The sequence below is a fragment of the Peromyscus maniculatus genome, chromosome 5 (assembly GCF_049852395.1).
Source record: "Peromyscus maniculatus bairdii isolate BWxNUB_F1_BW_parent chromosome 5, HU_Pman_BW_mat_3.1, whole genome shotgun sequence".
NCBI classification, from domain to species: domain Eukaryota; kingdom Metazoa; phylum Chordata; class Mammalia; order Rodentia; family Cricetidae; genus Peromyscus; species Peromyscus maniculatus.
Window position 1 is genome coordinate 133,378,812 of NC_134856.1, and position 10,250 is coordinate 133,389,061.

At 43.9% G+C, this 10,250-nt stretch overlaps 1 pseudogene; it reads right to left on the reverse strand.

The window, feature by feature from the left end:
* Window positions 1-5,356: 5,356 nt before the first annotated feature.
* On the reverse strand, window positions 5,357-10,025 carry LOC121829847 (calcyclin-binding protein pseudogene; annotated as a pseudogene).
* Window positions 10,026-10,250: the final 225 nt, after the last annotated feature.

A 10,250-nucleotide genomic window follows, 5' to 3' on the forward strand; every position in this document is an offset into this window, starting at 1 on the left:
CGGATTGGGGTGGGGGGGCAAAGAAGAGGTGGGGGAGGGGAGACTGGGAGAAGAGGAGGGAGGGGAAACTGCAGTTGGGATGTAAAAAATAATAATAATAATTTGAAAAAAAGCAAAAGAGTAAATCAGAGTAACACTTCAAAACAAATCATCCAATCACAGAGGGAAGGATTGAGAGAGAGAGAAAGAAAGTAGATAGAAAACAACTAATAAAATTGCCACAGTAAGCCTCTCACATCTCTGTGATTATTTGAAATGCAAACAGATTAAAATCCCAGAAAACACACACACACACACACACACACACACACACACACACACACACACACGCACACACACACGCACACACACAGACTAGGCACTGTAATGATGGCTCAGCAGATAAAGCTCTGGCCTCCTAAGTATGAGGACTGAAGTTCTGGATCTCCAGAATCCACTAGAAACCAGCCCTGTGATCCCAGCCTTCATCGGGAGACCCAGCCTCAATAAATAAAGTGGAGAGCAATCAACTTTGCATCTCCATGGGCATATGTCCCCACAAGTACGTGCAACTGTACACACATGTACTCACACATGTGAACATGTACACATGCAGGCACACCACACACACATACATCCATGCCAAAAAAAAGCCATAGAATAGTTAAATGGATACTTTAAAAACACACACCCAACTATGCAGTCTTTAGAAGAAACTGATTTCCATGTAAGCACATAGGACACAGAGCCAGAGGACAGAAAAGAAGCACCATGCAAACAGGAGCCCAAAGAAAACAGGCCACCTCTACTCAGGTGTCACAAAAGAGGCTTCAGGTCCAAACTGCCGCTGCTTCTCAAAGGGCCTATAAATCCAGAAGGTGTAAGAGATATTTACATAAGCATAAACTCATGGAGAACAAATATGGAGAGACCTGGGCACGGGTGGGGGGAGGGCAGAAGTGCAGGGCTGTGGGAGACTTCAGCACTCCACACCCCACAACAAACAATGCATGCATGCCAGAAGTCAATATGGAAACAGCTGACTTAAACAATACAGTGAGCAGTCACGTCAGAACATTCCACCCTCCGCAGCAGGGCACACTCTCCTCCGGAGCTTAGATGGAACAAGTCCCCCGGCAGACTACGGTCAGGAAAAAGGAAGAAACTTAACAGCCTACAAGGGACTGATCTTCAAGCATGTGCTTTGTGAGACCGCTAAGGAAAAGGAACTAGAAAGCTGTGAGAGAGAAGACGGGAAGTTTACACACGTGGAAATTAAACAATATACTCTTGAACAGTCCCTGGATTGAAAAAATAAAAGCTAAAGGCAGATTAGAAAAAGAGCCCAAGACAAAAGAAAACGCAAACCTAACACAAGAAAACTTGGGGTGGAAACACACATTCCCCGGGGAGCTTGAAACACTGACTGTCTACAAAGGGAGACCTCCCGTCACCTGCCCAACTCCAGCCACCCAAAGACCAAAAGGGAAAGAAAACAGCCACAGAGAGCCAGCGGAAGGGACAGCAGAGATCAGGGCTGCGTGAACAAAACAGGAAGTCGGAAATCAGAAAAGAACAGTCAAACTATGAATTGACTTTTTTCTTTTTAAGATAAAACTGGAAAATCATTAGTTTAAGGAAAAAGTAAAAACACAAACACACACACACACACAAATAAGGTTGGGGATATAAAAACAGTACTGTAACAATGCCACACACACACACACACACACACACACACGCAAATAAGGTGGGGGATATAAAAACAGTACTGTAACAATGCCACACACACACACACACACACACACACACACACACACACACACACACACAAGAAAGGGTCATAAGAGGACTAGTTACATACCAGAAAACTGAGCAACTTAGAATAAACAGACAAGTTCTTAGAACCCTAACCCCTGAAGGCTGTGAGGGCCAGATCAAGGTTTAGATAATATGGTGCCAGTGTAGACTTCCAGAATGATTCAGTTAAAACTGTCACTACCAGATGTCCCAGAACCATGAATAAGCAATAATGTGAAGTCTGTTGTATGTCTAGTCTAGCAAGAAGCCACATCTCTGGGATTCTCTACAAAATGCCTTTGGGACCATGGGTACATGGTCTTGTCCCAAATAAAGAGCGTCACATACACCAATGGCTCTAAACATCTTTAATCTCCCAGCTCCTTAAGATCCTCTATCTCTGGTCCCTGGACTCTGTCCCCTCACACCCCCAGAATGAATTATTAACAGATATAGAAACCAAATAGACCAATAATCAGTAAAACTCTCAAAAGGAAAAGCTCAGGACTGTACGTGGCTTTGCTGGTCACGTGTCACAAGATTTAAAGACCATTCCTTAAAAATAAATGATGAAGGGGGGGTGAGGGGGTGGGGGGGTGGGGGGGTGGACTGACACCTGCAGAAGATGATGGTAAAATCGCTACAGGAACTGAGAAAGTGCTGGATGATGTGAGTTTGATTCCTAGCACCCACATTGAATACTACCAACAGCAGGCCAAGGTATGTGTCTGGAATCTCAGTGCTGGGGAGAAACAGCAGTGACTGAGAATCTTTAGAGGTTGCTGTCCAGTCTACCTGAATATGAGCATGTTGGGACTTTCTACAATGGTCTCTGCCTGCTTTGTAAAAAAAAGTTTCTTTGATGAGGGGTGAGAACTACTTATCTGTGGGTAAAAGGATGTGCGTTTAGAATGTAGTTAGGAATCATATTGGTTTAGGAAAGTGGAGTAGGAGGATCTCTTCCACGATCCATGACCTCACTAGCTATGGGAAGTTGATCAGGTTTTCAGTACCAGGTATGATTTCCCTCCTGAAGAGCAGGCCTTCTGTCCAATTAGACGGCTGTTGGTTACTGCCAAGATATGAGTGCCACTACTGCTTCTTTAGGGGTATCTTGTTGTGTGGTCACCATTGTGGTTCACAGGCATTGCAGTGGGTTGGGACTGCTGATTGCTTTCCTGCCTTGGCAGCCAGTCCAGCATCTTTTGGTACTACTAAAGCTGTCCCTCAGGAAGGAGGCTTTCAGGTCAGACCTCTGATTCCTATGTCCAAACCACACGGTGTCTTTAGAAAAAGAGACTTACCTTCAACTTTTGGGAGGCAAACAAGAGCAGCAGCAATTGCCCATATTGCTTTGAGAGTCTCTTGGAGACTCAACAATCAACAACGCAAAAGGGTTTTCATCCCTGAGTCTGGTATAACTTCACTTAAACTACACACATGCACACACACACACACACACACGCGCACACACACACGCGCACACACACACACAGAGAGAGAGAGAGAGAGAGAGAGAGAGAGAGAGAGAGAGAGAGAGAGAGACACTTATATGTATTATATGCAATTTTAGGTTATATATATATATATATATATACATATATATGTATGTATGTATATATGTATGTATGCATTTCCATGTGGCTTTTTAAAACATCCCTGATGTCATTTTTTGTTTTCATGTGTATGAGTATTTTACCTGTATGTATGTCTATGCAACACTTGTGCATTTGGTACCTGCAGAGGCCAGAAAGAGACATCTGAGCCCCTGGAACTGGAGTTTACAGAGGGTTGTGACCCAATATGTGGGTGCTGGGAACCAAACCTAGGTCCACTGGAAGAGCAGCCAGTTTTTTTTTTTACTGCTGAGCCATCTCTCCAGCACCATTTCTTATTCTTTTGTGCTCTATCAGGTTGACTACTTTTCCTTAGAAACCAAACATTTTTTAATGCTTTATTTTTTAATTACACATATATGTGTGTATATGTGTGGGTATGTGCATGATGCAATGCCCACAGAGGCAAGAAGAGGCCACTGGATCCCCTGGAGCTGGAGTTACAGGTAGTCGTAAGCTGGCCAATGTGGATACTGGGAATTGAACGCAGGTCATGTGTAAGAACACCAAATACACTTACCCTAGGAGCTGAGCTGTCTCTAGACTCTGAAAAGTTGTTATATGCTCTTCATGCTAAGCCTTGATTGCTTACATTTGCAAATATCTCCTAGATTTTGCCTGCTTGCTTTTTAATATTGCCTTCTATATTTGCTTTTAATTCTTATTACATAATTTTTCCCTTTTGAGAAATCTTTGACAATTTATTACTATCTTCTCCCATATCAACTTCCCCACCCCAACACCCCCACACACGCTTTTGCTTTTCCTTTAGCCTGTAATCCGGCTGGAGTTGTTTAGCAGTGACAGAACATGATTTGATTCTGTCTGCCCAACCCCTCTTTCAGTGAGTAGCTCCCTGGTACAAGTCCAGCCTCGGCACAGACCAATTGCCTCGTGTACCCAGGTTCTCTCTTCTGTTCCTTTGAACCATTTGTTCACAGCTTTAACTCTATAATGTAGCTAAACACCTGGAAAGCCAATCCCCCACCTGTACCAATCCTGCTCTTTGTCCATCCTTCTTCCACACAAGCTTTTGGTACATTTGCAAAGTTAGGCTGTTGGCTGGCACATCAGTGAAACACAGTGGCAGTTCTCAAGTCCCTGTGGACCACAGGTGATTCCCATGTACTTTGCATATATCCAGGCTAAACCCTCGCCCTGATCCCGACCTTTGAGTACAGAGTCCCTCCCATGAGCTGTGTCAGTGCGCTTAGCATCTGCAGAATCTTTCAGCTTTACTTCTTCCTCCTTGGGAATTCCTGTACCTCCCCTACCCTTTAATATCTCACAATGGTAATAGGAAAGGATGATAACAGACAGAATTTTCTCTGCTTTAAAAGATGGTTAATCGCTTTAACTAAGGGGAGAGGGAGGTTCTAAGATGCAAGTAGACCAAAGAGTCAAATCTCTTTGGTCTAAGTAGGATGGTAAGACAACTTCAATGTGCCATAAATTATTTTTTTAGAGTAAAACTTCATCTTAATTGAACACAAGACTAGATGGATTTTCAAAGTTTGCAGGCAGTATTCACCACACAAAGATGCTTGCCTATTTTACCATTTATATTTTGTTTCAATTTTATATTCATAAATAAACATTTAAATCAAGGTAACAACATTTGTGGTTCAGTTAGTAGTACATGGTAATGTGCACTCTGCACATTGCTTAAGCTGGCCAAAAAGGATGACAGCTCTATTGTGGCCTTCAAGTTCATGTGCAAATTTGAATTGTATGCAGAAGTTCTGGTTTTACTCTAATTTTTACATGAATGGGAGCTAATGTCAGTCAGTTACAGGCAAGCAAACACTTGTTTTCTACCTCCCATCCTGAACAAAATATAGCATTTTCATTACATAAGGCTCCCCTTTTATATTTCAATAAGAAAACTACATCATCTTTTCTTAAACAAAATGACCAGGGTGTGAGTGATGAAGGAAATTTTATAAGCTCATTTATTTAAATCAAATCCTCCGGTAAGAAATGGAGAATCTGCTGTCTTTACTTAGAAGGCTATGCAAATAGTCATCTGTTAATTTATACATGCAGTTCAACAGTGTTCCCTGGTGGAAACGAGCATTTCCATGGCAGTTTCCAAGGGAAATTAAAGTCTCAAATTGTTCCTGTAGCTTCTCTCTTCATTCCACCTACGATTTATAGATGGTCCCCTTCATGCCATCCTCTCCAGCTTCACAAACTGTCTAGAATGTTCCTTAATCCCTCACTAGGAGGCTTCTCTTTCTCGGCACTCTTTCCAAGGCGTCTCATCGAGTGTTTTCTGCCTCCCTCTCCTCTTTTGAACTGCCTTCCACTGAGATGGGTTTTGAATGACTGTTCACAATCACGGAGTGACTCTTACCATTGAGATTCTTTACCAAAAGATCAACTGACCTCTCTGCAAAGTGTACTCACATCCTCCGCGGGAAGCGGATGAACCCCTTAAGAGAATGCCAATTTTCACAGGTTTATCTGACTGACCCCACCCACAATGTGTGTTATTGTGACGACAGCAACCATGCTGGCAGCTACTCGTTGTCAAGAAGTTCTGCACTCTCCTGTGGTTGCATCTTGTTCTTTGTGTCTCAGTCTTGGAACTTTCATCTGTGAGAACATCACATGCTCCTTTCCTGGGGGACTTTTCCAACAACACTTTTACCTCTTCTAGGTCTTTCCACAGCTCCTCCAAAGCAGAAGCCATGTGCAATGTACTGAGAGCAGACAGGAAATACACCACCCGGGGTGACACAGTCTCACCACTTAGCCTTGGCTGGCCTAAGCATGCTCTGTAGCCCAGACCGCCCTCAAGCTCCTCCTCCGGCCTCTCAAGTGCCGGGAGTAAAGGAGTGTACCACCCTAATTTTTTAAAAGCTAGAAAATGGGAATTTGAGTATTTTCACATAAAGAACCAATAATATCAAGGTACTTAACCTTATTCAACCATTGCACAGTACATACATAGATCAAACCAAAACACAGCAATCCATAAACAAGTGTAAGTTGATGCTTTTATTTTGAAGGCAGAAAGTAAAATATTCTGGGGGTTGGAAAGATGGCTCAGCAGCTGAGGCACTTGTTGCTTTTGCAGGGGACCTGGGTTCAACTCTCAGTACCCATGTGGTGGCTCACAACCATCTATAACTCTAGATCTGAGGGATCTGATGCCCTCTTCAGGACCCTCAAGCACCAGGCATGTACATGGTGCACAGACATACAAGCAGACAAAAAAGTCATTAAAAATAATAAAATCTAAAATAAAATTTTGAAAAAGATCCTGGTATTTTACTACTCATGGTCTGGCTCTTGGGCTGTCTGTAGCTTCTGTTCCCAGTGTCTGGTGAGGGTGAACTATCAGTGACTGTAGAGTTTTAAATGGTTATTGTGGGAAATTAACTGAACAGACTCTCACTGCACAGCCAATCTTACAGCCCTTAAGTAAGTCACTTTGCACAGCCCCTCCCGTGATGCATGGCTGGACTCCAGCGCTGCCACGCAGGGGGTCAGTACTGGAGGGGAGGTGCCTTTCCACTTCTTGGACTGTCTGGTCTGCTTTTATAAGGCAGTTCCTCAGAAAGTGAGTCAGACAGAGACCTCTTCTCTGGAACACTCTGTATGGGAACTGTTCCTTGGCTGTTGGATGGAATTCCTGGCAAACCATCTGCTCCTGGCATTTTGTGTCACATCAGGCAGAGAAGCATTTAAACCACCCATGCCATTTCTTCAGTAGTTTGAGATCTGTTTAGATTCAATTTTTAAGGTTTGTCAACTTCCATTTTCAGAGGTAATTACCTGTTTTTTAAGAGTTTCCTTGTTGATGATATGTTATTTGTCTGTCTCCCTTTTTCTCTCTCTCCTTCCCTTCCCCCTCTTTTTCTGGCTTTTATTTTCTTTAATTTTGAGAAAGGATCTCAATTTTTAGCCCAAGCTAGCCTCAAACTCAAACTCATGCCTCCTCAGCCCCTTAAGTGTTAAAATTAGAGCTGTGCGCCACTTCACCCAGCTTAGTATTTTCCTACTTTTAAATATTTTTGTTTTCTGAGACAGGGCCTCATGTAGCCCAGGCTAGCCTCCAACTCTATATAGTCAAGAATGACCTGAATTCCTGATCCCCCTGCCTCTATATTCTGAATCACAGGCCTGTGCTGTGGTGGTATTGTGTTCCCCAAAATATTGTGTACCTTAATAAACTTATCTGGGGTCAGAGAAGAGAAAAGCCACTAGTTAGGCAGTGATAGCACACACCTTTAATCCTAGCATTCCAGAGGCAGAAATCCATCTGGGATCTCTGTGAGTTCAAGGCCACATTGGAAACAGCCAGGCGTGGTGATTCACACCTTTAATCCCAGGAAGCAAGCCTTTAATCCTAGGGAGTGATGGCAGATAGCAGAAAGGTATATAAGGTGTGAGGACCAGAAACTAGAAGCATTTGGCTGGTTAAGCATTTGGCTGGTTAAGCATTCAGGCTTTTAAGCAGCAGTTCAGCTGAGAGACACTGGGATGAGGACACAGAAGCTTCCAGTGTGAGGAAACAGGACCAGCTAAGGAATTGGCAAGGTGAGATAGCTGTGGCTTGTTCTGTCTCTCTGATCTACCAGCATTGACCCCAATAACTGGCCTCGGGTTTGATTTTATTAATAAAAACTTTTAAGATTCCTGTTACACTGTGCTGCAACCCTCCTGTGTTCATAGTTGTGTGTCTTCATCCTGAGTGCAGCTCACCTATGCTTTCTTGGCTGCTCCCAACTCCTGCCCCAAGTCTGTACTTCTTTTTTCAGTTATGTATGTGAGTGTTTTGCCTGCACATGTGTACACGCACCATGTCTGCAGTGCCCTCAGAGGCCTGAAGATTGAAGTTACAGTTGGTCCAGAGCCGCCATGAGGGTGCTGGGAATTCAGCTTGGGTTCTCTGAAAGAACAGCCTGTGCTCTTAACCACTAAGCAATCTCTCCAGCCCTAAGTTAGTCTATTTTTTAATGCTTCATGAAACCTGGTAGATCCTAGTCCCTTATGTACAATACAATCATGTGCATCTTTACTCAAATCAAGGAGCTTTTGTGTCTGCCGCTTTGCTCATTAAGTTTGGACATTTCTTCTCCAATCCAAGAATTTATTTCCCTCTAAATACTGTGTGCTACTTGGTGTAATTGAAAACTTGGCACAACCTAGAATTATCTGTGAAGAGGAACCTCAACTGAGAAGAGGCCTCCTTTTGTAGGCAAGTCTATACGGCATTTTCTTATTAATGATTGATGTGGGAGGGCCCAGCTCACTGTGGACACGGCACTTCTGCACTGGTGGTCCCAGGTTTAATAAGAAAGCAGGCTGAGAAGCCACGGGAGCAAGCCAGTGAGCAGTGTCCTCTATGGCCTCTGCATCTGTTCTGCCTCCAGGTTCCTGCCTTAGCTTCCCTCAATGGACTGTGACTGAGATATGGAAGCCAAAGCAACCCTTTCCTCCTAAATTGCTTTTTGGTACTTTATCAGCGCAACATAAACCCTGAGACAACTGGTTCAGCTGCATCCCAGAAGTTTTGATAGCTAATGTTTTGGATCGTGCATTCCAATACACACTTTGGTAGGTCTACTTTTGATAGCCTTGGGTTTTTGTATTATATCTTCTATAAAATGCTCCTATTGTTGCAGACCGTGAATGTGGCTTCTAATCACGCCTAGGATCTCTGTCATACATATAACTAAGTGTATGGACGTGGATGGAGGTTACGTTGTACTGCTTAGGGAAAGCTACATAGAAAGGTCTCCACAGAATCAAGGCACTAACTTCTCCATGTGTTTCCTACCCACAACTGGTTGAATCACAGGTACAAAGCCCAGAAATAGAGGATAAACTGCCAATGACTTTACCTCCACCACACCAAGAGTCTTTTAAACTCCATCACAATCAGGAAGTCATTTAGAAAATCATCCTTCAATTACCAGCTCAGTGAGGAAACAATGACTTTGTGGATAGCATTTCTTGCTGTCATATTCCACATGGACTTGAAAATTATGCATTAGTTCTTTCAGATGTAGGGGTGTGTGTGTGTGTGTGTGTGTGTGTGTGTGTGTGTGTGTGTGTACAGAGGCCAAAAGAGGTCAGGTGTCCTACTCCATCATTCTCCACCTTATTTTCTTCAACTAAACCTGGAGCTAGGCAGCTGCCAGCCAGCCCCAGAGATCCTTCTGCTTCCATTCTTCCCGGCTCTGGAGTTAAAGGTGTGTGCAGCAAGCCTGACTCTTTACATGGGTGCTGAGATCTTCAGCTCAGAGCCTCACGCTTGAGTGGAAAGCACTCTTACCAAATGAGCCACCTCTCAAGCGCTCAGTCAGCCTTGAGACCTGTCTGCATTCACTCCGGTTTTTCTCATCCATGGAGTGTTTCAACAGCAGCTAACCTCTCTCAGAGTTCTACTTTCTCAGGTCTTTTGTGTGAGTTCCGCAGGCCACAAGCATGAGAAGATGCTGAATTCCACACACACCCTTTTTATGATTCTTGGAAAGTGCCTTGTACCTTGAGCTCTCTTGAGGCATTCACCGTCCCTGACCATGGATGCCAGAATGTCTCTGGAAATGTCCTGGGCATTCCCAAACTTTCTCTTCCCCTCTCAGGGGCCTCAAGTGCAGGGAGTGAATTTTTTTTTCCTTTGGAGGTTTGCTTGCTCTAGCCTCAACAAGGAAAGAGAAGTGAGATCTATCATGAGCAACGACAGGAGACAGCAACACACCCCAGAACAAGGGTCACCACAGGAAGAGGGGAGAACAGAAAGGCCAAGTGGGTACCTTTCCAGGGGCCCTGCCAAGGTACGCCACTAAGCAAACCCGCCATGCACAGCAGAGGTAGTGCGAGAGGCCTATTGGGGTGGGG